Raw genomic sequence first — 26,828 nt, 5'->3', positions numbered from 1 at the left:
TTATGATGACATGTTGCTTAGATTTTTGAATCTAAGAGTTTCTATCAATATGGCATATTGATAGGGGGAGTTTGTTTAAACTCCGGGAGTTAAGTTTAACTCCGTCATCAAGTAGTTGTCATCATCAAAAAGGGGGAGATTGTTGAATCTCGTATTTTGATGATGAAACTACTTGATATATGTTTATGATTTAATCTACGTTTTGAGTGACGTAGGATGCCTCGATCAGGATGAGACAGTTAAAGCAGGAAAATCATGTTGTGCCGGAGGAACATGTCAGAAGATTGGACGTCGGGCCGGTGGATCGGTCGACGTATCGACAGAAGGCTTCGGGTCGTGGACTCGGGCATCGGGCCAAGAAGAGCGGGTATTGTGCTAAGGATATCGGAGTTGCGGAGTCAACTGGCCGATTGGGCAATAGGCTGCAGCAAAGGACGATGTGCCGAAGAATCGGACGAAGCGTCGAGGGACCAATGATATGCCGGACAACTTGGTTAATTGCTTAGGACTAATTGTCTCGATCGAAGTTTTTGTTTTAAGTGTACAGGATTAACTACGATGAAAGTTAGACAAGCAGCAGGAGTTGCGCCGGAGTCAAGTTCATGATCACGTTGGGAGTTCGAGAGTTCGACGGAAGTTCGGACGGTCATCGGAGGTTCTGCGAGAACAGATCCGAGAAGTCCAGAAGCTTGCCAAGCGAAGCTCGTCGGAACTCGCCAAGTGGATCGTCGCAAAGTCCAGGAGTTTGACGGAAGTCTGCAGGAGCATCACCGAGGGTTCATCGGATGATCGACGGAAGTTCGCCGGAAACTCGCCGGAAGAAGCGATTGACGCACCGAAGCAAAGCTGCAGAAATTATCTTAGATCTAATCGTAGTTAGCACGTTGATTAAGTTGGAAAATGGGAGGTGATCCCATTAGCTTAATCTTGGGGCAATTGGGCCCCTGAAAGACTGAAATTGGGCCGAATGGAGCTAACCATTCGGACCCTGATTGCACCAAGAGGTGCAACCGCCTAGGCCAGGAGGTGGCACCGCCTGGGCTAAGCCTCCCAGCGAGACTGGGCGGTGCAACCTCCCCAGCCAGGAGGTGGCACCGCCTGAGCTCAGTCTTCGAGCTAGACTGGGCGGTGCAACCTCCCTGACAGAGAGGTGGCACCGCCTGAGCTCAGTCTTCGAGCAAGACTGGGCGGTGCAACCTCCCTGACAAAGAGGTGGCACCGCCTGAGCTTGGTCTTCGAGCTCTGGCAGAGAGGTGCAACCGCCTCAGTCAAGAGGTGGCACCGCCTGGGCTCAGTCTTCGAGCTCTGCCAGGCGGTGCAATCTCTCCAGTCAGGAGGTGCAACCGCCTGATCCCGGAATTCCGGGATTTGATCGTTTTGAGCTCCAAATTTGAATTGGGTTGGGGCCTATAAATACCCCACCCATTCAGCACTGAAAGCATAGAACACACACTCGAAATCTTGCTATCTTTCTGTGTTTCTTAGAGCTCAAAACTGCTAGTTCTCCTCTTTCTATTCTTCAAGTTTGAGTTGTAAAGAGAGGAGAGAAAACTTCTGTAAGGGTTGTCTCCTAAGCCCGTCAAAAGGAGTGAATCTGTAAGAGGGTAGTTGGCCTTCGCCTATTGAAGGAAGGCTTCTAGTTGACGTCGGTGACCTCGTCGGTGGAGGAAGCCAAAAGTGGAGTAGGTCAAGACTGACCGAACCACTCTAATATTTCAACTTATGATAATGATTCATGCAATGAAGAAATATTCATGATGAAATATTGCTTTGACTTGAATTCAAGGTTCTATCAATATGGCATATTGATAGGGAGAGTTAAGGTTAACTCCGTCATCAATTAGTTGTCATCATCAAAAAAGGGAAAATTTGTTGAATCTTGGGTTTTGATGATAAAACTAACTGATAGTTTTTATCTAATCTACATTTTTTGAGTGATGTAGGAAGCTTCGATTAGTGAGAGACAATAAAAGCAAGAAGAATGATATTGGGCCGGAGTAGAATATGTCAGAAGATTGGATGTCGAGCCGGAGGATCGGTCGACGTATCGATAAAAGGCTTCGGGCTATGGTTTCAAGCATCGGGCCAAGAAGAGCAAAAATTTTATCAAGGAAATCAGAGTTACGGAGGTCAACTGGTCGATTGGGCAAGAGGCCGCAAGAGAGGATGATGCGCTGAAGAATCAGATGAGGCATCAATGAACCAATGACATGCCGGACAATATTTGATTAGCTTTGTAATAATTATCTAGATCGAAGTAGGTTTTAGGCATAATTGAGTTGGAATTGGGCCAACTCAATTAGTGGTCAATTGAGCCTATGTTTGGGCTGTGTTGGGCCAAGTGGAAGGCCTAAATAGTGACCCAACAGATGGAACCATCGGTGGCACAGTCTTCGAAACTATGTTAGGTGGTGGTACCACCCAGACTTAGTCTCCGAGATTATCAAGTGCTGGTACCACCAGTTTGGGCAGTGGTACCACCTAGACATTGTATCTCAAGCAATGGTACCACTAGACTGGGCAGTGGTTCCGCCCAGTATCAGTGTTGTAGGCGGTGGTACTGCCCAACACTGGCAGTGGTACCACTAGTAGCCGGAAGACCCGGGATGAGTCTAGTTTTGGCTCCAAGTTTGAATCTATTTGGAGCCTATAAATACCTTTCTCATCCTTGGTTGACACATACAAGCATAGAGAACTTAAAAGTGGGAAAACATTATAGAAATCACTTGAGAGATCTCCTCCTCTCGTTCTAAAGTTTAGAATTTTGTTTAGGGAAGAGTGAGTGCTTGTAAAAGGTTATCTCCTAAACTTGTAAAAATAAGAAAAGGTGTGTAAAAGAGTAGTTTATCTTCGCCCGTTGAAAGAAGATCGTTAGTGGATGCCAGTGGCCTCGATGGAAGAGGAATCGATAGAGTGGATGTAGGCCACAACTGTTGAATCTCGGATTTTGATGATGAAGTCAATTGTCAATTGTTATCTAATCTATATGTTGAGATAAGTGTGCAGGATTAACTATGATGAAAATAAGATATGCAACAGGAGTTACGCCGGAGTCAAGATAATGATCACGTTGGGAGTTCGAGAGTTTGACGGAAGTTCGGACAGTCGTCGGAGGTTCTGCGGGAACAAATCCGAGAAGTCCATGAGCTTGCCAAAGAAGCTCGTCGGAACTTGCCAAGTGGATCGTCGCAAGTTCAGGAGTTTGCCGGAAGTCCGCAGGAGCATCACCGAGGGTTCATCGGATGATCGACGGAAGTTCGCCGGAAGCTCGCTGGAAGAAGCGATTAACGTACCGGAGCAAGTTGCAGTAAATATCTTAGGAAATATCGTAGTTAGCACAATGATTAAGTTGGAAATTGGGAGGTGATCCCATTAACTTAATCTTGGGGCAATTGGGCCCCTGAAAAAACCCAAATTGGGCTGAATGGATCAACCCATTCGGACCCTGATTTCTGCCAGGCGGTGGCACTGCCTGAGCTCAGTCTTCGAGCTCTGGCAGGAGGTGCAACCGCCCCTGACAGAGGTGGCACCGCCTGGGCTCGGTCTCCGAGCTCTGGCTAAGCGATGCAACCGCCTCAGTCAGGAGGTGGCACCGCCTGAGCTCGGTATTCGAGCTCTGGCAGGAGGTGCAACCGCCCCTAACAAGAGGTGGCACCGCCCAGAGGCTCAGTCTTTGAGCTCTGCCAGGCGGTGCAACCGCCCCAGTCAGGCGGTGCAACCGCCAGATCCCGAAATTCCGGGAAATGACAGTTTTGAGCTCCAAATTCAAACTGGGTTGGGGCCTATAAATACCCCACCCTTTCAGCACTGAAAGGGCACCCAAAACCCACCGAAATCCTGATTTTACTTTGTGATTTTTAGAGCTCAAAAGTGTTGTATGAGTTGAAAGTTCTTCTTCCTCTTTTCTTCCAAGTTCTAATCTGTTAAGAGAGGAAAGGAAATTATGTAAGGGTTGTCTCCTAAGCCCGTCAAAAGGAGTGAAACTATAAAAGGGTGGTTGGCCTTCGCCTATTGAAGGAAGGCCTCTAGTTGACGTCGGTGACCTCGTCGGTGGAGGAAGCCAAAAGTGGAGTAGGTCAAGATTGACCGAACCACTCTAAATCTCGGTTTGCATTTACTTTGAGCATCTTATCTTTACTGCAAACCTCCTCAATAGCTTACTGCCTTCTGTGCTTTTACAAACGTGTTTCAAAGTTCAGTGCTTTTCGAATCGGCGTTTAGATGCAAATCAATTTTGTCGTACGAACATCATATTTCAGTTTGCGCTTACATTCTGATTTCCATCATAACTGCAAACTGCCTTTATATCTTTGTTTTAACTGAATCTCACTTCATCTCAAGTTAAAGTGGTTTACGAATCGGCTTTCATACCAAAATCGCTTTTATCGTATGAACGTCGTATTTCAGTTTACGCTTATATTCTGATTTTCATCATAACTGCAAACTGCCTTCATAGATTTACTTTAACGTCATCTCGCTTGATCTTAAGTTAAAAGTAATCTTAGAATTGGCTTTCACACCGAAATCGCTTTTATCATACGAACGCAGTTTTAATCGAAGAAAGATTTCCACTGCACTAATTCACCCCCCCCCCCCCCTCTTAGTGCTTTTGATCCTAACAACAACGACCGAACCACTATAAAAATATGGTTTGCATTTACTTCTTGCTATTTACCATTATTGCAAACTAAATTCTTACTTTCACTATGCTTCTGTATGCTTTCAAGTTAAACATTTTCGATATCGGTTTTCATCGAATGAAAAGACTTTCAAAACTGATTTTTTATCTGCTGCACTAATTACACCCACCCCCTCTTAGTGTCGACTCGATCCTAACACATAAAGCATTTTCATTTTTTTTGTTGTAGTAATACTTTTTTTTTTAAATGAATCTAACTTTTCATGCTTAGTGCTAGGAGTTAACATGCAATTGTCATGCTCAAATTTTTAATTTTTTTTTCAAAATAAAAAAGAAGCATGATTTTTATTTTTATTTTTTAATTTCTTACTAACTAATTTAAAAACAACTCATGAAAAGTATTAAGTAGTTTTATAGTAAAGTAAAGGGGTTTCGGGTGAGTCATTTACCTCATCGTCGAGAGCGACCAAGGCATAGTTCACCACTTTGTCTTTGTTGGTTTGCTCCTCATCTTCGAAGGTAATTGATTTGTCCCAAGTTGCCTTAAGTGTCTTCTTCTTCTATGGCAACCTCTTCTTTTTAAGTTTTTTTTAATTTTTTATTCTTGTTTTATGAACTTTTTAAATTTGTTGTTAGGAGATCAAATTCATCATCACTTGAGCTTTTGCTCGAGTGGTCTTCTTTTGTTCTAAGTACAAAATCCTTCATATTTTTTGGAAGGTTGTTCTCAAGTTCATCATGTGCCACACAAGTCAATTCGTAGGTCATCAAAGACCTTATAAGTTTTTCAAGTAGAAAGTTATTCAAGTCATTGGCTTCTTGAATTGCAGTTACTCTAGGATCCCAACTCTTTGGAAGGGATCTTAATATCTTGTTAATGAGTTCAAAATTAGAAAAACTTTTACCAAGTGCTTTTAGATCATTAACGATATCCGTAGACCGGGTGTACATGTCTCCAATGGTCTCACTTGGTTTAATGCGAAACAATTCATAACTATGAACCAAACGATTGATTTTTGACTCTTTAACCCTACTTGTGCCTTCGTGTGTGATTTCAAGTGTATGCCAAATGTCATAAGTCATTTCGCAAATCGAAACTTGATTGAATTCATTTTTATCCAAAGTACAAAATAAAGCATTCATAGCTTTGGCGTTCAAAGAAAAAGTCCTCATCTCCAAATCATTCCAATCGTTCATTAGAAGAGAAGACTTTTAAAATCCATTTTCAATGATATTCCATAACTCAAAATCCATAAAAATTAAGAAAATCCTCATTCTAGTTTTCCAATATCGACAGAAGTCTTCGGGTCATGGACTCGGGCATCGGACTAAGAAGAGCAGGTATTGTGCTAAGGATATCGGAGTTACGGAGTCAACTGGCCGATTGGGCAATAGGTCGTAGGAGAGGACAATGCGCTGAAGAATCGGACGAAGCGTCGAGGGACTAATGACATGCCGGACAACTTGGTTAATTGCTTAGGATTAAATGTCTCGATCGAAGTTTTATTTTATATGTGCAGGATTAACTATGATGGAAGTACGATATGCAACAGGAGTTGCATCGGAGTCAAGACTATGATCACGTTGGGAGTTCGAGAGTTCGACGAAAGTCCGGACGGTCGTCGAAGGTTCTGCGGGAACAAATTTGAGAAGTCTAAGAGCTTGCCAAAGAAGCTCGTCGGAACTCGCCAAGTGGATCGTCGCAAGTCCATGAGTTTGCCGGAATTCCGCAGGAGCATCACCAAGGCATCGGATGATCGACGGAAGTTCGCCGGAAGCTCACCGGAAGAAGCGATTAACGCACTAGAGCAACTTGCAATAAATGTCTTAAGAAATGTCGTAGTTAGCACAATGATTAAGTTAGAAATGGGAGGTGATCTTATTAACTTAATCTAGGGGCAATTGGACCCTTGACAGACCCAAATTGGGCCGAATGGATCAACCCATTCGGACCAAAATTCCTACCAGGCGGTGGCACCACCAGGGCCGATAGTGGCACCGCCCAGGAGATGGTCTCCTAGGAAAGCTGGGCGGTGTAACCGCCCAGGTCAAGCGGTCGCAACGCCTGGGCTCAGTCTCTGAGCGAGACTGGGTGGTGCAACTGCTCTAGTCAAGCGGTGGCACCGCTTGGGCTTAGTCTTCGAGCGAGACTGGGCGGTGCAACTGCCCTTGACAGGCGGTGGAACCGCCTGAGCTCGGTCTCCGAGCTCTGCCAAGCGGTGCAACCGCCCTTGTCAGGCGGTGGCATTGCCTAGAGGCTCAATCTCCGAGCTCTGCCAAGTGGTGCAATCGCCCCTGATAGAAGGTGGCACCGCCTAGAGGCTCAGTCTCCGAGCTCTGCCAAGCGGTGCAACCGTCCTAGTTAGGCGGTGCAACCGCCAGACCCTGGAATTCTGGGAGATGACAGTTTTGAGCTCGGAATTCAAACTAGTTTGGGGCCTATAAATACCCCACCCTTTCCTACATGAAAGGGCACCGAAAGCTTGATCTTACTCTACGATTTTAGAGCTCAAAAGTGTTGTAAAGTCTAGAAGTTCTCCTCCCTCTTTTCTTCTAAGTTTTGATCTTTTAAGAGAGGAGAGAAAAGTTTGCAAGGGTTGTCTCCTAAGCCCGTCAAAAGGAGTGAAATTGTAAAAGGGTGGTTGGCCTTCGCCTATTGAAGGAAGGCCTCTAGTGGACGTCGGTGACCTCATTGGTGGAGGAAGCCAAAAGTGGATGTAGGTCAAGACTGACCGAACCACTCTAAATCTCAGTTTGCATTTACTTTGAGCATCTTATCTTTACTACAAACCTCCTCAGTAGCTTACTACCTTCTGCTCATTTACGAACGTGTTTCTTAGTTAAGTATTTTCCGAATCGGCGTTAAGATGGAAATCGGTTTTATCGCACGAACATCATATTTTAGTTTGCGCTTATATTCTAATTTCTATCTTAACTGCAAATTGCCTTCCTTACTTTATTTCAAATACATTTCTGTAAGCTTTCAAAGTTATTATCTGCATGAAACGACTTTTACGTCAGAATCAGATTTCAACTTACGAATGCAATTTTAATCGTCGAAAGTTTTCCACTGCACTAATTCACCTCCCCCCCTCTTAGTGCTCTTGATCCTAACAATTGGTATCGGAGTCCAGTATTTCTCATTTCGGATTTACACCCGAGAGAAATGGCTCTTCATGGCTTTCAAGAGGGCTTTTCGGTTGTTCGTCTACCGTTGTTTAACGGATTGGACTACACTTGTTGGAAAACTCGAATGAGAGTTTTCTTGATTTCTATGAATTTGGATTTATGGAATATTGTTAAAAATGGTTTTCAACTTCCCTCTAAACCGATGAACGAATGGTCGGATTTAGAGAAGAAGTATTTTTCTTTAAACGCAAAGGCTATGAATGCCTTATTTTACTCTTTGGACAAAAATGAGTTCAATCGGATTTCTACATGCGAAACGACTTTTGATATTTGGCGCACTCTTGAAATCACACACGAAGGCATAATTAGTGTAAAAGATTCTAAAGTAAATTTTTTGATGCATGATTTCGAGCTTTTTCGAATGAAGCCGAGCGAAACCATTATTGACATGTACACCCGTTTCACGGATGTGTCAATGGTTTAAAAGCTATTGGCAAATGTTTCTCGAATTTTGAACTTGTTAGTAAAGTTTTACGATCATTTTCTAAAGCTTGGGAATCAAAAGTAACGGCAATACAAGAAATAAAAGATTTAAATATTTTTCTACTTGAAGAACTAATTGGTTCGTTGATGACATATGAAATGGTGCATAATGCACATGATGAACAAAACAACCTTCCAAAGAACAGGATGGATTTGGGACATAGAACATTTGAAGACCACTCGAGCATAAGCTCAAGTGATGGTGAACAAGAACTACAAATGAAATTTAAAAAATTTAAAAAACAAAAATTTAAGAACAAAAAGAATGAAACTACTTGCTTTGAACGCAAGAAGAAGAACACAAAGTAGGATGAATCGAGCTCCTCCGAAGATGAGGAGAAAATCAAGAAAGGCGAGGGGGCAAACTACGCCTTAACGACATTCAACGATGAGGTAATCGAAACCCCCTTAATTTATTTTGAAATTACTTGATGTTTTCCATGATTCATTTTCTTTTTTAGAATAATTATTTTTTTTGAAAATTACATATTAAAAAAAATTAAAAATGCAAGAATATGATCATCAAAAATCTCATAATTTTGAAAATAATAATAAAAATTACATGTTTTATGTTAATGGAATAAAATATTAGATTTAAAACTAATGATCATATGTATGTTTTTCTTAAGAAGAAAAAATGTGTATCTTGATTATTTCTGATTTTGATTAAAACCATGCTTGATGTCTTAATGAAAATATTAAGAAGTTTAATATCATGCTATATGTGGTTAAGAAGTAATAATGTGTATCACGTTGATTTCTATTATTATTTCTCGATTTTGATTAAATAAAATCATGTTTGATTTGAAGAAATGCATAATGATGTAATATTAAATATTTTGATTGACAATTTTATGCATAAGATTTTAAGTTATACATGATAATAAGCATGTGTTATTTTCATGAGTGTATTTGAAAAACTATGACAAAAAATATGCCCGAATGCATGAACTTATTAAGATTATTTTTCGGACTTTCTTGATTCAATGATCAAATCACTTAATTGCCATGATGATTTTACACTATTACATGCCTTAATAACATGTTGGAAATTATGTGTTTTGGATACAAAAATTTCCATGATCATGAGCATGTTTTATCTTCATGATTGAAGTTGAAAATCTATAGCAAAACCTTATCTGAATGAATGAAAGTGTTAAATTTTATTTTCGGATCTTTTTGATCCTAACAATCGGATTTTCTCAATACATTATTCTCTTCTGGACTTAATAAACAAATGTCATATCGAGTTTGATTCATATCATTAATTTTTGAAATATGGAATCAACTAGCAAATGCATCTCTCATAGACTTATCATGTGAAAAATATCTTTCGAGAAATGGATTTGATGATTCCTTCTTATATCTTTAGAGAAATAGTTTTACGTGCAAGGATTTGATTCACACACATATCTTGATCCTTGTAAAAATGAAGTGTGCTTTAATATCTTATCAATTTTAACTTCATTCGAGTAAGCTCACAAGTGACTTTCCTCCATGCAAAAAGATAATAACAAACAAAGAGGAAGAAGTAATGAAAGCTATCTTCATGTCATGTTTTTCTTGAGATGTTTGTATAATTGATATCCTATCACTCATTGTTAAAAAATGACATAAACATAGTTATGGCATGAATCATTACCGCACTTACGTTTAAAATTTGTTTATATCGTTCTCCTTTTTGTTGATGACAAAGGGGGAGAAATATATGAATTGATACTATTAGTGTCATATTTGAATTTGAATTATGTTAAGATATCAAAAGAAGCTTGCATCGAAATATATGGTAAATTGATGATAGAAATGCTATGATTGCCATATGCCATGTTAAGATATCAAGAACTTGCATCGTAATTTTACTTGCTGATATCTTGCTATGTGATGAAATGCTATGATTTGTTGCTAAAATGATGCATGCAATACTTATGCCTTTTATTATGATGTATGTGATGTATTGCATATGATGTGAATCATGATTAAAATTGCCTTAAGTTGAATTCAAGGTTTATCTCAATTATGGAATTTTGAAATAAGAATGATTATTCACCTTTGTCATAATCTGAAAATTGATTTAAGGGTCTTCCCTTCTTTTTGACAATGACAAAGGGGGAGCAAGAATTTCTAGCGTGGACATCATGAAAAGAGGCAAACTAGCTAACTTGCACAATTCAAGACGAAAGCAAAAATTCCACTTCTCAAAAGAGAAGAAATTGCTATCTTGAACATCACCGATAATTGCTAGCTTGAAATCTCAAGAAAATACAAAAATGTTCTATCTTGCCTATCTCAAGATGCTAAACATGCTAAACTTGCACTTTGCAACGAAAACAAAATTGCGAGCTCAAACATTGCAAAGGAAGCAAGAATCATGAGCTTACACAAGAAAGCTATCTTGCATTAACTTTCAAAATCTTTGCTAGCTTGTATGTAGTAAAACTTGCATATCGTAAAAATTGCTAGCTTGTAGTCTAAAGAGAAGTAAACAGTTGCTATCTCATGAAAAGCAAACATGCTAAACTTGCATATCTTTAATTGCTAGATTGCATGATGATAAAACTTGATATTATGTTTTTCATGCAATAAGTTGAATTGATACTACAAACACATTAGAGTTGGAACTTCTCCTTTTTGTTGATAACAAAGGGGGAGAAGTATGATGTTATGCGTAAGTTTATGCATAAGTTCATGATGACGTGTTGCAAGTATTCATGATGAATATTGCAATGACTTGAATTCAGTTTGAATTCAAGGTTTTATCAATATGGCATATTGATAAGGGGAGTTTGTTTAAACTCCGGGAGTTAAGGTTAACTTGTTAGGACTCTAGCTAGGAGAGTCCTAATTGAGAGGGACATTCATGTAAAACTGTTAGGACTTTAGCTAGGAGAGTCCTAATTGAGAGGGACATTCATGTAGGAGGTTTTTTCTTAGAGAAGAATTAGGAGTTGTAAGGGAATAGGAGTCTTGAGTAGGAGTCCTATTAGGAGTTGATTAGAAGTAAGAGTCTTAAGTAGGAGTCCTATTAGGAGTTAGGGTTTAGAAGCCCTATAAATAGCCATGTATTCCTCCTCTTTTCTCAAGCAATAGATGAAACTTTTCTGTAGCCTTTGAGCAGCACTTGGAGGGAGGAACCCCTATAGAGTTCCAAGGAGGCCGATCCCCTAAAGAGATCAACCCCAAGTTTAGAATCTGCAAGGGTTCTAACACCTGGTATCAGAGCAGCGTTCTTGGCGTCTCGCTGCCCTTCCACAGCCATCCATCAACCCTCTACAACCATCCAAAGCAATTCTCACAATTGCTTAAAAGATCGTCACCGAATTCCACCATCATCTCCACCATCGCGGATCATCCTTTGATCTCCCCGTGAATTGCAACAGGTTCTGGTTTCCTACCTTACTGCTGCTGCAATTTAGTTATCCTTATTCAAAAATCCAAAAAAAAAAAAATTTTTGTTCCTATATTGCTGCATAAACTTTTCGTCACAAAGTTTTCATCTCTACGACGAAAGATACATTGCAGAATTCCAGCCGCATAGCACCATCTGTTTGATCTTGCTACTGTGCTTTTTCTATCCAAATTTCTACGAAATTTTTATGACATATTTGACACTTTCTAACAGTGGTTTTCCCTTTCGTTTCATCAAAAAATTCTCAATATAAACTACTGATCTTTTATGTCCAATCTGCTGCACTTGAATTGCAGAATTCAAGCCGCATAGCACCATCTATTTGATCTTGCTACTGTACTTTTTCTATCCAAATTTCTATGAAATTTTTATGACATCTTTGACACTTCCTAACAGTAGATTTCCCTTTGGTTTCATCGAAAAATTCTCAATATAAACTACTGATCTTTTATGTCCAATCTGCTGCACTTGAAAATCCATTCAGTAGAAAATTTCAGCTGCATATCATTGCCTTAACCCATCTATTTGCAATCTTTTTTGAGTAAAATTTCTTATACACTTCATAGATCATCTTGGCTTCCATTAAGATTGATCTATTAAGAAATTCATCTCTAAAAACGATTTTATGTTGCTGCAAATTTTCATCGTATCCCGCTGAAATTTTTCGACGACAATTCTGCAATTGCAACTTGCACCAATTTCCTTGCTGTTATACTGCCGAAATTTTCTTGATTAAATTAGATATCCTTGCTGTCATATAAACTGTGATTTTGCTATCAATTCCTTCCTCAATTATCTTAAGTTTTTGGTGAAAATTACGTCGAGAAACCATTGTTTCTTCGACGACAATTCTACTCTTACAAGACAGCACATACTTGCTGCAACTTCTACGGATTTCTGTCAAACCTTTGCTACCATCTACCACAGATCCAAAACTTTCATCCACAACCCTAAAACTCTGCCAAACCACACCCTCAAACTGTACCCAAAACAGCCACAAAACAAGCCTAAACCATAGCCTACATCCACCAATCCACCAACCCTTTCAACCATCACTTCTCTCAACCTATACATGCCTTTAACCCAACAACAAAAGAGAGATTTGGGGGCATATACTATGGCATCTAAGGAGGCAATCAATGCTAAATTCGAAGCCTTGGAGGTGCGAATGGAGGATAAGATTCGGATGCTCTTTACCGAACTCAGATTGGGTCGACCACTAAGCCCGAAGAAATCAAATCAAGGAGAGAGCTTTGCCCAATCACACCAAGCCCGAATAGATGACTTCCAAGGGAGGGGAGGCTATATGACTGACCCCAACTATCCATGCATGAGAGTGAACTTCCCTAGATGGGAAGAAGGAGACCCGATTGGTTGGATCTCGCGCGCGGAGCGATATTTTCGGTACCACAAAACCGCGGATGTATCTATGGTGAAAATTGCAGCTATACATCTTGAAGGGGATGCTATACAGTGGTTTGACTGGTTTGAACATACTTATGGAGTCCTTTCATGGAGACAATTCAAAGAAGGACTGCTGATTCGCTTCAGACCAACCGATTACGAGAATATTGACGAACAACTAGCAAAGATCCGACAAACCTCCACCATTCAGGAGTACCAAACCAGGTTTGAAAGGTTATCTAATCAAACTTGTGATTGGTCTCAAAAACAGCTATTGAGGACCTTCATTGAGGGCTTGAAGCCAGAGATCCGAGGAGAAGTTAAAGCGCGACAACCGTACACGCTTATGGCAGCCATCTCTTTCGCACGACATCAAGAGGAGAAATTGAACCATGAAGCTCGAAGGACTAGGGTCACTCCTCAACCAGCATTATTGAAGCCCTTAGCCCCCCCTACTATTGACCGAGTCCCTGCACCAAAAAGGTTGACAAGAGAAGAGCTTCAGGAGCGATATGCGAAGAGGTTATGTTGCCATTGTGACGAGCCGTGGAGCCGTGAGCATCGCTGTAGTAAAGGGAGACTTCTTATGATTGAACCAATAGAAGAAGAGGTCATTGAACATCCAGAAGAGTGCCTTGAATATGAAGAAGAAGATGCAGAAGAAGAGCCTCAACCGACTGAAGTTACAGTACATGCACTAGCCGGCTACTCAAACCCGGAAACGATGAAAGTTGGAGGCCTTCTCAAACAACAACCGATCACTGTTCTCATCGACACGGGCAGTTCTAATAACTTTATAAACAGTAAGGTTACTATCTAGATGGCCTTACCTATTGAGAATTGCAGCAGGTTTGAAGTTAAGATCGTCAACGGACGGATTTTGAATTGTGATCGTAGGCGCCCGCAAGAGAAACTATTGCTGCAGGACCAAGAGATAATTGCAGATTTCTTCCTTCTCCCTCCTGATGATCATAAGGCCATGTTCATAATTAAATGGTTGATGACATTAGGTGATATTTCTTGGAATTTTATGCAACTAATTATGAAATTTTACAGTAAGGAGAAACAGGTGATACTGAACGGGAAATGTGGTGGCGACATAACGACGATTTGCACACAACAAATGGAGAAGGTTTTGCATAAAGCATGCAGCGGCTTTTTGGTACAACTTGAGCAGCAAACTAGGGGAGAGCCAATAGAATTTGAAGATCCAAATCTACTTCCTTTGCTTGCTGAATTTTCAAATATATTTGATGAACCGCTTAACCTACCTCTTACCCGTCGGCATGATCATTGTATAATGATTCTTCTAGGCAAATCTTCAGCAAATGCTCAACCATATCGGTATCCACATCTCCAGAAGGATGAAATAGAAAGGATTATAAAAGAGATGCTTGAAACAGGAGTTATTCGGCCAAGTTACAACCTCTACTCTTCACCGGTGCTACTTGTACGCAAGAAGGACGGAACATGGCGAATATGCATTGATTATCGAGCTCTCAATGGCATAACCATCAAGAACAAATACCTTATTCCAATAGCAGATGAATTGCTAGATGAAAGGGAGCACAAATCTTCGCAAAGCCGGACCTTTGATCCGGGTATTATCAAATACGAGTGTATGAAGAAGTCATACCGAAAACCGCCTTTCGAACACACAACGGCCACTACGAATTTTTACTTTCTTCAACAAAAGGTGAAATATCTTGGGAATATCATATCAGAGGAAGGTGTGACGGTGGACCCCTTCAAAATTGAAGTAATGCAAAACTGGCCTACCCCGAGGAACATAAAATTGCTACATGGCTTTTTGGGTTTAACAGGCTACTATCGTAAGTTCGTGAAAAACTATGGAAAGATCAGTGCACCACTTACTTCCTTACTGGAAAAAGATGTCTTCCAATGGTCGGACAGAGCCTCCACCGCCTTTGACAAACTTAAGGCAGCCATAACGATGACGCCGGCGCTAACACTACCAGATTTCAACCTATTGAATCTCGTATTTTGATGATGAAACTCCTTGATATATGTTTATGATTTAATCTGCGTTTTGAGTGACGCAGGGTGCTTCGATCAGGATGAGACAATTAAAGCAGGAACATCATGTTGTGCCGGAGGAACATGTCAGAAGATTGGACGTCGGGCCGGTGGATCGGTCGACGTATCGACAGAAGGCTTCGGGTCGTGGACTCGGGCAATCGGGCCAAGAAGAGCGGGTATTGTGCCAAGGATATCGGAGTTGCGGAGCCAACAGGCCGATTGGGCAATAGGCTGCAGGAAAGGACGATGCGCCGAAGAATCGGACGAAGCGTCGAGGGACCAATGACATGCCGGACAACTTGGTTAATTGCTTAGGATTAATTGTCTCGATCGAAGTTTTTGTTTTAAGTGTGCAGGATTAACTACGATGAAAGTTAGACAAGCTGCAGGAGTTGCGCCGGAGTCAAGTTCATGATCACAGTGGGAGTTCGAGAGTTCGACGGAAGTTCGGACGGTCGTCGGAGGTTCTGCGAGAACAGATCCGAGAAGTCCAGAAGCTTGCCAAGCGAAGCTCGTCGGAACTTGCCAAGTGGATCATCGCAAAGTCCAGGAGTTTGTCGGAAGTCCGCAGGAGCATCACCGAGGGTTCATCGGATGATCGACGGAAGTTTGCCGGAAACTCGCCGGAAGAAGCGATTGACGCACCGAAGCAAAGCTGCAGAAATTGTCTTAGATCTAATCGTAGTTAGCACGTTGATTAAGTTGGAAAATGGGAGGTGATCCCATTAACTTAATCTTGGGCCAATTGGGCCCGAATTCGGACTGGTTTGGGCCAAGTTTGGAGCCCAACCAGTGATCTGGAATAGTGCTAGGAGGTGCAACCGCCTAGGCCAGGAGGTGGCACCGCCTAGGCCAGGAGGTGGCACCGCCTGGGCTAAGCCTCCCAGCGAGACTGGGCGGTGCAACCTCTCCAGCCGGGAGGTGGCACCGCCTGAGCTCAGTCTTCTAGCAAGACTGGGCGGTGCAACCTCCCTGACAGAGAGGTGGCACCGCCTGAGCTCAGTCTTCGAGCAAGACTGAGCGGTGCAACCTCCCTGGCAGAGAGGTGGCACCGCCTGAGCTCGGTCTTCGAGCTCTGCCAAGCGGTGCAACCTCTCCAGTCAGGAGGTGCAACCGCCTGATCCCGGAATTCCGGGATTTGATCATTTTGAGCTCCAAATTTGAATTGGGTTGGGGCCTATAAATACCCCACCCATTCAGCACTGAGACAGCAAGAACTCAAGCCGAAATCTTGATCTTTTCAGTGGTTCTTAGAGCTCAAAACTGCTAGTTTTCCTCCTCCTTCTGTTCTTCAAGTTTGAGTTGTAAAGTGAGGAGAGAAAACATTTGTAAGGGTTCTCTCCTAAGCCCATCAAAAGGAGTGAATCTGTAAGAGGGTAGTTGGCCTTCGCCTATTGAAGGAAGGCTTCTAGTTGACGTCGGTGACCTCATCGGTGGAGGAAGCCAAAAGTGGAGTAGGTCAAGACTGACCGAACCACTCTAAATCTCTGGTTTGCGTTTATTTTGAGCACTTTATCATTACTGCAAACCTCCTACTTAGCCTCTGCTCTCTACGCTTTTACAAACGAATTCTGTGCAGTTTACGTTTACGTCTTGATTTCATTTACAACTGCAAACTGTCTTCTGCGCTTTTACGAACAAGGTTCTGTGCAGTTTACGTTTACGTCTTGATTTCATTTACAACTGCAAACTGTCTTCTGCGCTTTTACGAACAAGGTTCTGTGCAGTTTACGTTTATGTCTTGATTCTGTTTATAACTGCAAACTGATTTCTGCGAACGAGTTTCTTTGCAGTTTACGTTTACGTCTTGATTCTGTTTATAACTGCAAACTGATTTCTGCGAACAAGTTTCTTTGCAGTTTACGTTTACGTCTTGATTCTGCTTAGACGTAAAACTGTGTTTTAGACGTAAACTACTTTTGAACGTAAAACTACGTTTAGACGTAAAATTGCGTTTAGATGCAAACTGCGTTTAGACGTAAAACTACGTTTAGACGTAAAACTGTGTTTAGACGTAAAACTGCGTTTAGACGCAAACTGCACTGCGCTCAGACGCAATCTGATCTTAGACGTAAACTGCGCTCAGACGCAAACTACGCTTAAACGCAATCTGAGCTTAGACGTAAATCTGCGTTTAGACGCAAACTGCGCTTAGACGCAAAACTGCGCTTAGACGCAAACTGTGTTTAGACGCAAACTGCGCTTAGACGCAAAACTGCGCTTAGACGCAAACTGTGTTTAGACGCAAACTACGCTTAGACGCAATCTGCGCTTAGACGCAAATTGCACTTAGATACAAACTGTGAATCAGCTTTTGCATCATAATAGTTTCTATCGAACAAACGCAGCTTTCGGTTTTAATCGCTGTAAAATTTCCGCTGCACTAATTCACCCCCCCCCCCTCTTAGTGCTCTCGATCCTAACACAACCAACCCTTCGTTATTAAGGCCGACGCATCTGGAGTCAGAATTGGAGTCATTCTCATGCAAGATGGTTGACCACTCGTATACACTAGCAAGGCATTATCTCCCTCCCATCAAAATAAGTCAACATATGATAAGGAGATGCTCGCCATTGTGCGCGCAGCAACGAGGTGGAGACCCTACTTGATTGGTCGACGATTTCAAATTAAAACCGACCATAAAAGCCTCAAGTACTTTTTGGAGCGAAAGATATTATCCCCTAAGCAGCAAAAATGGGTAACAAAACTTCTTGGATTTGATTATGAAATAACTTACAAAAGGTGGAAAGAGAATGTTGTTGCAGATGTGCTTTCGCAGCTACCTAAGCAAGCTGAATTTTCGGTCGTTTTACTTCCAACCAACGACTTCCTTGAGGATATTAAGATGGAATGGCAGGAAGATTCAAATACTAGTAAGATTATAAAAAAATTGGAGGAAGCACCAAGCTCCGTAGCTCATTACAATTGGGAATCAAAAGAATTACACTGTAAGAGTACTAAATTGAAAAAGAGTATGGCATATCACTCACAAACCGACGGCCAGACAGAAGTTGTAAATAGATGCTTGGAGATAGCCCAAAGCCACCCACCAAATATGACTACCCAAGGAGGACTTCAGACTCAGCCAAGTGCCATTATTGATCGACGGATTATGACTCGACGACGACGATCCACTACTGAATTGCTAATACAGTGGGCAAACCTACTAACAGAAGATGCCACTTTGGAGAACTATGATGACTTGAAGATCAAATTCCCAAAATTCATGAATCGTCAGCCTCGAGGACAAGGCTGATTTGAAGAGGGCGGGTTTGTTAGGACTCTAGCTAGGAGAGTCCTAATTGAGAGGGACATTCATGTAAAACTGTTAGGACTTTAGCTAGGAGAGTCCTAATTGAGAGGGACATTCATGTAGGAGGTTTTTTCTTAGAGAAGAATTAGGAGTTGTAAGGGAATAGGAGTCTTGAGTAGGAGTCCTATTAGGAGTTGGTTAGAAGTAAGAGTCTTAAGTAGGAGTCCTATTAGGAGTTAGGGTTTAGAAGCCCTATAAATAGCCATGTATTCCTCCTCTTTTCTCAAGCAATAGATGAAACTTTTCTGCAGCCTTTGAGCAGCACTTGGAGGGAGGAACCCCTATAGAGTTCCAAGGAGGCCGATGCCCTAAAGAGATCAACCCCAAGTTTAGAATCTGCAAGGGTTCTAACATAACTCCATCATCAAGTGGTTGTCATCATCGAAAAGGGGGAAATTATTGAATCTCGTATTTTGATGATGAAACCACTTGATATATGTTTATGATTTAATCTGCATTTTGAGTGACGTAGGATGCTTCGATTAGGATGAGACAATTAAAGCAGGAAAAATCATGTTGTGCTAGAGGAACATGTCAGAAGATTAGACTCGGGTCGGTGGATCGGTCGACGTATCGACAAAAGGCTTCGGGCCATAGACTCGAGTATCGGACCAAAAAGAGCGAGTATTCTGCCAAGGATATCGGAGTTGCGGAGTCAATTGGTCGATTGAGCAATAGGCCGCAAGAGAGGACGATGCGCCGAAGAATCGGACGAAGAGTCGAGGGACCAATGACATGCCGGACAACTTGGTTAATTGCTTATGATTAATTGTCTCAATCGAAGATTTGTTTTACATGTGCAGTATTAACTACGATGGAAGTAAGATATGCAGTAGGAGTTACGCCGGAGTCAAGACTATGATCACGTTGGGAGTTTGAGAGTTCGACAGAAGTCCGGACGGTCGTCGGAGGTTCTGCGGGAACAAGTCCGAGAAGTCCAAGAGCTTGCCAAAGAAGCTCGTCGGAACTCGCCAAGTGGATCATCACAAGTCCAAGAGTTTGCTGGAAGTCCGCAGGAGCATCACCGAGGGTTCATTAGATGATCGACGGAAGTTCGCCGGAAGAAGCGATTGTAAATGTCTTAAGAAATATCGTAGTTAGCACGATGATTAAGTTAGAAATGAGAGGTGATCCCATCAACTTAATCTGGGGGTAATTGGGCCCTTGACAGACCCAAATTGGGCCTAATGGATCAACCCATTCGGACCAGAATTTCTGCCATGCGGTGGCACCGCCAGGGTCGGCGGTGGCACCACCCAGGAGATGGTCTCCCAGGAAAGCTGGGCGGTGCAACCCCCCAAGTCAGGTGGAGGCACTGCTTGGGCTCAGTCTCTGAGCGAGACTAGGCGGTGCAACCGCTCCAGTCAGGCGATGGCACCGCCTGGGCTTAGTCTCGGAGCGAGATTGGGCGGTGCAACCGCCCTTGACAAGCAGTGGAACCGCCTGAGCTCGGTCTCCGAGCTCTGCCAAGCGGTGCAACCGCCCCTGTCAAGCGATGGCACCGCCTAGAGGCTCAGTCTCTGAGCTCTGCCAAGCGATACAACCGCCCCTGATAGGAGGTGGCAACGCCCAGAGGCTCAGTCTCCGAGCTCTGCCAGGCAGTGCAACCGCCTTAGTCAGGCGGTGCAACCGCCAGACCCCAGAATTCCGGGAGATGATAGTTTTGAGCTCGGAATTCAAACTAGTTTGGGGCCTATAAATACCCCACCCTTTCCTGCATGAAAGGGTGCCGAAAGCTTGATCTTACTCTGTGATTTTAGAGCTCAAAAGTGTTGTAAAGTCTAGAAGTTCTCCTCCCTCTTTTCTTCCAAGTTCTGATCTTTCAAGAGAGGAGAGAAAAGTTTGTAAGGGTTGTCTCCTAAGCCCGTCAAAAGGAGTGAAACTGTAAAAAGGTGGTTGGCCTTCGCCTATTGAAGGAAGGCCTCTAGTGGACGTCGGTGACCTCATTGGTGGAGGAAGCCAAAAGTGGATGTAGGTCAAGACTGACCGAACCACTCTAAATCTCGGTTTGCATTTACTTTGAGCATCTTATCTTTACTGCAAACCTCCTCAGTAGCTTACTGCCTTCTGCTAATTTACGAATGTGTTTCTTAGTTAAGTATTTTTCGAATCGACGTTAAGACATAAATCGATTTTATCGTACGGACATCATATTTCAGTTTACGCTTACATTCTGATTTCTATCTTAACTACAAACTGCCTTCTTTACTTTATTTCAAATATGTTTCCGTAAGCTTTCAAAGTTATTATCTGCATGAAATGACTTTTATGTTGGAATCAGATTTCAACGTACGAACGTAGTTTTAATTGTCGAAAGTTTTCCGCTGCTCTAATTCACACCCCACCCACCCACCCCCCTCTCTTAGTGCTCTTGATCCTAACAATCTCTTGGGTTTTAAACCAAACTGAGAGTAACTTTTCTCTGATACCAACTGTTAGGATCGAGTTCACACTAAGATGAGAGGTGAATTAGTACTGATGAAAAATCACGTCAGTTTGAAACTTCATACGATAAAAACCGATATCCAAAAGATATTAACTTGAAAATACGTTTGTAAGAATAGTAAAAGTAAGAAATTCGTTTGCAATGAAAATAAAAAGATTAAAGTAAATGCAAACCAAACTTATAGTGGTTTAATCATCGTGACCTACATCCACTCTCAATTCCTCTTCACTCGAGGCCATTGGCTTCCACTACCGATCTTCCTTTAATGGGCAAAGACCAATTACCCTTTTATAGCCCTTTCTCCTTTTCATAGGTTCAGGAGAGAACCTTTACACTTCTCTCTTTTACACTTAGACCTCACTTCTATCATTACAAGAACTTCTAAATACTAGAAAGAGGTGACTCTATATTAAGAGAGATTTACAACTTTTTTTATAAGGATTCTTTCCTCCTTTTTCAACTCAATTTTGTGGTACTCCTTATAGGAATAGTCAAGGTATTTATAGATCCCAAATGGCTTCAAAAATAGAGCCAAAAAAGGTCTCAACCCGGGTATCCCGGGTCTTGGCTATCACAGACAAAACTATAATCAAGGTGTTTAATGTAATGCTCATGTATGTCCATGTCTTTTGATTTATTCATGCTTTGCACAGCATGTAGAGGGATGGTTGAAGGCTTAACAGCCCCAATTTAGTAGGGTTTGGTGGTCATTTTAGGTTTGTAAATAAATATTATGTCATGTCTACACTTGTGGGAGATTTTGGTCTATAGTGGACCATTTTGGATCCTTTATTGTGCGACCATTTAGAACTTATGAAGTATGTTTATAATTTGTATTGGTTATGAAGTGTTTCCTGAAATGATTGCTTGTGGATCCTGAGTGAGGTACTTTCTGTTAGGATCGAGAGCACTAAGAGGGGGGGGGGGTGAATTAGTGCAGCAGAAATCTTTCAGCGATTAAAATCGAAAGCTGCGTTTGTTCGATAAGAACTGTTTCGATGCAAAAGCTGATTCTAAGATTACTTATGATTAAGTGCAGTTTATGTCTAAACACAGTTTGCGTCTAAGCGCAGTTTACGCAGTTTGCGTCTAAGTGCAGTTTGCGTCTAAATGCAGATTGCGTCTAAGCGCAGTTTGCGTCTAAGCGCAGTTTGCGTCTAAGATCAGATTGCGTCTAAGCGCAGTGCAGTTTGCGTCTAAACACAGTTTTACATCTAAACACAGTTTTACGTCTAAACGTAGTTTTACGTCTAAACGCAGTTTGCGTCTAAACGTAGTTTTACGTCTAAACGTAGTTTTACGTTTAAAAGTAGTTTATGTCTAAAACACAGTTTTAAAGGGATCTGAACTTAGAAACTTCGTTCGTAAAAGCGCAGAAGACAGCTTTGCAGAATCAAAACGTAAACGTAAACTGTAATGTATGAAAACACCGATTTACGTCTGAATGCAGATTCGGAAAGATCAGCACTTAGAAACATGTTCGTAAAGGCGCGGAGAGCAGTAGCTATGTAGGAGGTTTGCAGTAATGATAAAGTGCTCAAAATAAACGCAAACCAGAGATTTAGAGTGGTTCGGTCAGTCTTGACCTACTCCACTTTTGGCTTCCTCCACCGATGAGGTCACCGACGTCAACTAGAAGCCTTCCTTCAATAGGCGAAGGCCAACTACCCTCTTACAGATTCACTCCTTTTGACGGGCTTAGGAGACAACCCTTACAGAAGTTTTCTCTCCTCTCTTTACAACTCAAACTTGAAGAATAGAAAGAGGAGAACTAGCAGTTTTGAGCTCTAAGAAACACAGAAAGATAGCAAGATTTCGAGTGTGTGTTCTATACTTTCAATGCTGAATGGGTGGGGTATTTATAGGCCCCAACCCAGTTCAAATTTGGAGCTCAAAACGATCAAATCCCAGAATTCCGGGATCAGGCGGTTGCACCTCCTGACTGGAGAGGTTGCACCGCCTGGCAGAGCTCAAAGACTGAGCTCAGGCGGTTGCACCTCTCTGTCAGGGGCGGTTGCACCTCCTGAGTCTGGCTCGGAGACTGAGCCCCAGGCGGTGCCACCTCTTGACTGAGGCGGTTGCACCTCTCTGCCAGAGCTCGAAGACCGAGCTCAGGCGGTGCCACCTCTCTGTCAGGGAGGTTGCACCGCCCAGTCTAGCTCGAAGACTGAGCTCAGGCGGTGCCACCTCCTGGCTGGGGAGGTTGCACCGCCCAGTCTCGCTGGGAGGCTTAGCCCAGGCGGTGCCACCTCCTGGCTGGGGCGGTGCCACCTCTTTCACTATTTCAGCTCACTTGGTTTGGCTCCAAACTTGGCCCAAACCAGTCTGAACTTGGGCCTAATTGGCCCCTACTTGGGTTATAGGATTAACACCTAATCCTAACCCTAATTAATGTGCTAACTATGATTTTAAAGACATTTTCTAAGCTATTACAAAGTCCGTAAGTCAAGACTTCTTCTGGCGAGCTTCCGGCAAACTTCCGTCGGTCTTCCGATGAACTTTCGGAAACCATTCTGCGGACTCCCGGCAAGCTCCTAGACTTCACGATTTGTTCTTAGCGAGTTCCAACGAGCTTCTTCGGCAAGCTCCGATCTTTCTCGGTGAGCTCCGCGAACTCCCAACGAACCTTCCGGCGAGCTTCCGAAAAACCCTTCGGCAAGCTCCCAACTCATTCTCGGCTAGTTCCGGTAGCATTCTCGATGAACCTTCGGACTTCCGTCGAACTCTCGAACTCGCAACAAATCCTTCGCGCTTGACTCCGACACTTTGTTTCGCTTTATGTCTTCATCGTTATTATAGTTAATCCTGCACAATTAAAACAAAACTTCGATCGAGACAATTAATCCTAAGCAATTAACCAAGTTGTCCGGCATGTCATTGGTCCCTCGACGCTTCGTCTGATTCTTCGGCGCATCGTCCTCTCCTGCGGCCTATTGCCCAATCGGCCAGTTGACTCTGCAACTCCGATATCCTTGGCACAATAACCGCTCTTCTTGGCCCGATGCCCGAGTCCACTGCCCGAAGCCTTCTGTCGATACGTCGACCGATCTATCGGCCCGACGTCCAATCTTCTAACATGTTCCTCTGGCACAACATGATTTTCCTGCTTTAATTGTCTCATTCATTGGTCCCTCGATGCTTCGTCTGATTCTTCGGCGCATCGTCCTCTCCTGCGGCCTATTGCCCAATCGGCCAGTTAACTCTGCAACTCCGATATCCTTGGCACAATAATCGCTCTTCTTGGCCCGATGCCCGAGTCCACTGCCCGAAGCCTTCTATCGATACGTCGACCGATCTACCGGCCCGACGTCCAATCTTCTGACATGTTCCTCTGGCACAACATGATTTTCCTGCTTTAATTGTCTCATCCAGATCGAAGCATCCTGCGTCACTCAAAATGCAGATTAAATCATAAACATATATCAAGTAGTTTCATCATCAAAATACGAGATTCAACACTTTCTCTAACATGTTTTCTCTTTTGTAGGTCCTAGAGGACCATAGGAGGTTTCGGAGAGGCTGATCTTTGTAGACGGACACGCAAGGGTACCCTACGACTTAGGCAAAACTAGTTAAGTTAGTGAAAGATGGTATCAGAGTGGGACAAGCACTCTTAAAAACACTTATCATGCAAACATGGGGGGACCTAGCGGACCTTAAAAGATCTATCTTGATCGTACAAAAGTTCTTGCCTTAAAATGAAAACTCTTACGTAATTATGTAAGTAAAGTTAATTGCTCTGAATGAAAATTCTTCTCAAGACAAAAACTCTCAAATCAGATTACACTGCGATCAGAACAAGTGCTCACCGCCTGCAGGTGGTGGCACCGCCCCAGCTGGAGGTAGCACCTCCAGCTGTCACGTGTTGCAAGCGGTTGCACCGCTCCAGCCAGAGGTGCAACCGCCCGCAACTCTGCCCTTTTTAACCCAAGCTAGGGCCGGCAGTGAAACCGACCCCAACTCACTCCCTTCCCCTCTCTACTCTTCCAAGCCTCCTCCATCCCCATTTCTCCCCTCATAGCATCCCAAATACCCCTCATTTCGGAGCAAAACATCAACAATCCTTCCCTCTGTTGAAGATCTCACTAAGGTATTCTCTAAGAAGCCCTTAAACTCTTTTTTTTTATTATTCATTTACTCTTGCTCATCACTATTCTTCTAAACAGCAGTAGTTATGGGATCTAGAAGATCCTCAAGGGACAAAGGAAAGAGGAGATTAGTAGAAGATTTTGATCTCACCCTTTTCAATTCAAAATACCATGCTGAAAAATTTTTCTCTTTCGAACTTAGGAGTGTCAATAAGGGAAAATATGTAGATTTAAATGAACTAAGAGACTTAGAGACAATCCAATGGTTTGCAAACTTAGATCTACTTCCTATTTTGTAAATTAACGAACCCATCTATCCAAGACTTGTTAAACTGTTTTACAACAACATACAAATAGATGAAGAAGAAAGAATGTCTACCTATCTTTTAGGACAACACATCTCAATTACGGATAAATTCATTTGCGACATGATAGGCATTCCCATGAAAAGTAGAGGACTTTACTTTAGAGGATCATGGGATGATGAAACTGTTGGAACAACATATGTTGAAGCCTTAGGAACAATTTTTGCCAATCCCAACTTAGCATTTGTTCCTAAAAGTTGTGAACATCTACTGCCTCTAAACACTAAGGTACTTCATCATATCCTAACTAGCATCATTCTCCCTAAACAATACCACCATGATAAAGTAAGCCAATTAGAATTAGGAACTATGTATTTGATCATGAAAGGACATGACATCTGTCTTGGTTATCTTATCCAACAAAACATGTTAGAACTATCTAAGAAAGACATGATGCTCCCATATGGTGGTATAATCACTATAATAATGAAAGCCTACGATATTCTAATACCACCAGAAGAAGTAATAAAAGTAGATAGATTTAGCATAATAAATAAAAATCTACTTCACCGATTAAGATGTTTTTATAGAAACGATAACTGGGTTAGAATGCCAAGAAGAACCGATCCCCCTCAACCTGAACCAGAACCGGAAACACCAGTCTTTAGGGGTACCTAATCTCCTCCGATCTGTCCCTTTGAGGAAACACATCCATTTGAACAAACTCATACATCATCTGTCGAAGATATTGGGATTCGGATAGATCGATTCGAACAAAGACAAGAACGACTTGAACATCGACAAGATCAAATCCTATCTGAGCTGCAGCAAATTCATCGACAATTTGACTCTTTGTTTAGGCACTTTAATTTTCCACCTCATGAATGAGCTTGTATGAACACAATCATCTGTTGTTATTGTAAACTCCTTATGTTACTCACCATGATGAGCTTTGCCTTGATCCTTGATATGGTTACCTGATATATTTTGAGCATATGCAGAGTTGTAAACATCTATCGTTGTTTATCTCGGATTTTACATTGAAACTAAATGTTTTGAAAACCTTGTGCCTTGATTTCCATGATAAATATAGTTTGAAAAAGCGATATACCAATGCAGTTGATAAGTCATTACCATTGATACTAAACATCAACTAGCTGACATTTTTACAAAACCTCTAAGTGAAGAACAATTTGATTTCATAAGAAGAGAATTAGGAATGTTGATGTGTCCGAATAGATAAACTAGTTAAAATTATTTTTCGGACTTTATTGAATGATCAAATCACTTGATTGCCATTACATAACATGTGTTTTGTCTTCATGATTGTATTTGAAAATCTGTAGCATAGTCTTGTCCAAATACATGAAAGAATTCATCTCATTTTCGGATTCGCTTAATAGTTGGAATGATAAAAATCAAATTTTCTCATACACTCTTATGAAAAATATTTTTTTAAATGGATTTGATGAAATGATTCCTGCTTATGAATTCCATCTTGAAATATGAATGAT

Source organism: Musa acuminata, chromosome BXJ3-8, assembly GCF_036884655.1.
Source record: "Musa acuminata AAA Group cultivar baxijiao chromosome BXJ3-8, Cavendish_Baxijiao_AAA, whole genome shotgun sequence".
NCBI classification, from domain to species: domain Eukaryota; kingdom Viridiplantae; phylum Streptophyta; class Magnoliopsida; order Zingiberales; family Musaceae; genus Musa; species Musa acuminata.
Note: the sequence above shows the minus strand (reverse complement) of the source record.